The sequence below is a fragment of the Plasmopara halstedii genome (assembly GCF_900000015.1).
Source record: "Plasmopara halstedii genome assembly, contig: Scaffold_208, whole genome shotgun sequence".
Classification (NCBI taxonomy): Eukaryota; Oomycota; class Peronosporomycetes; order Peronosporales; family Peronosporaceae; genus Plasmopara; species Plasmopara halstedii.
This window is the reverse complement of record NW_020187129.1, coordinates 875,671-876,485: the sequence shown is the minus strand read 5'-3', so window position 1 is coordinate 876,485 and position 815 is coordinate 875,671.

Genomic DNA, 815 nt, shown 5'->3' with positions numbered 1-815 from the left:
GGTCATACCTTGCATCCAAGTCTAAGACTAGACAGCGTTCCACGCAATCAAAGTCAAGAAACTTGACACCGAGGTCCACAGGGACCCTCGGCACAATGACACAAGTCTCTGTCACTAAGCGATCAGTGACGGTGTCATCCAACCGCACTTTCAGCGCCTCAGCATACGCCTGACTTCCTTCGATCGTGGAGCGTCGAGCATAATTGCCTGATGCCCAGGAATCGATCAGGATTTTCCATGGCCTCTCAAAGATTCTTAAGGCCGCTTTTACGACCAGCAAGACCGGTTTGCATACACGTTCCGTGTTCAAGAGCACGGAGCTTTTCGGGGCTGGGCCCTGCTGCCCTCAATTTTGAGGCTGAACAGAACTCAGTAAGGCATTCCGCGCCTACTGGTTGTTGTCGTTTCCCCACAGCAAGCCAGACTGGTTTGTTAGAAGCGAGCCGTCGGTTTAATAAACCTTTACGCACTTTGCGCAGGAGACAAGCATGCCCGAAGGTGACGGGTGTCTCCACAGATAGAACACCGACGGGTGTTTATACGCTGCCCGACAGCGGGAGAGTTCTAAGATCAGAGCTCTCCCTCCTCTTTCTCAGCATATCTGAGATCCATTGGCTCAAGCCCACTAGAAGATTGCGTTCCAACCAAGTCGTTAAGTTGAGTTCGGCATTTAAAGCCACATTCACCGCTCCTTCGAAAGAAAACGGACGCGCAAGATATACTTTCATTCTGGCCACGCCAGTGCGGAGGCCCTCCATATAGGCGGTCATTATGACCGCCTCGGGAAGAGGATCGGCTGCCATACTGACAAAGAG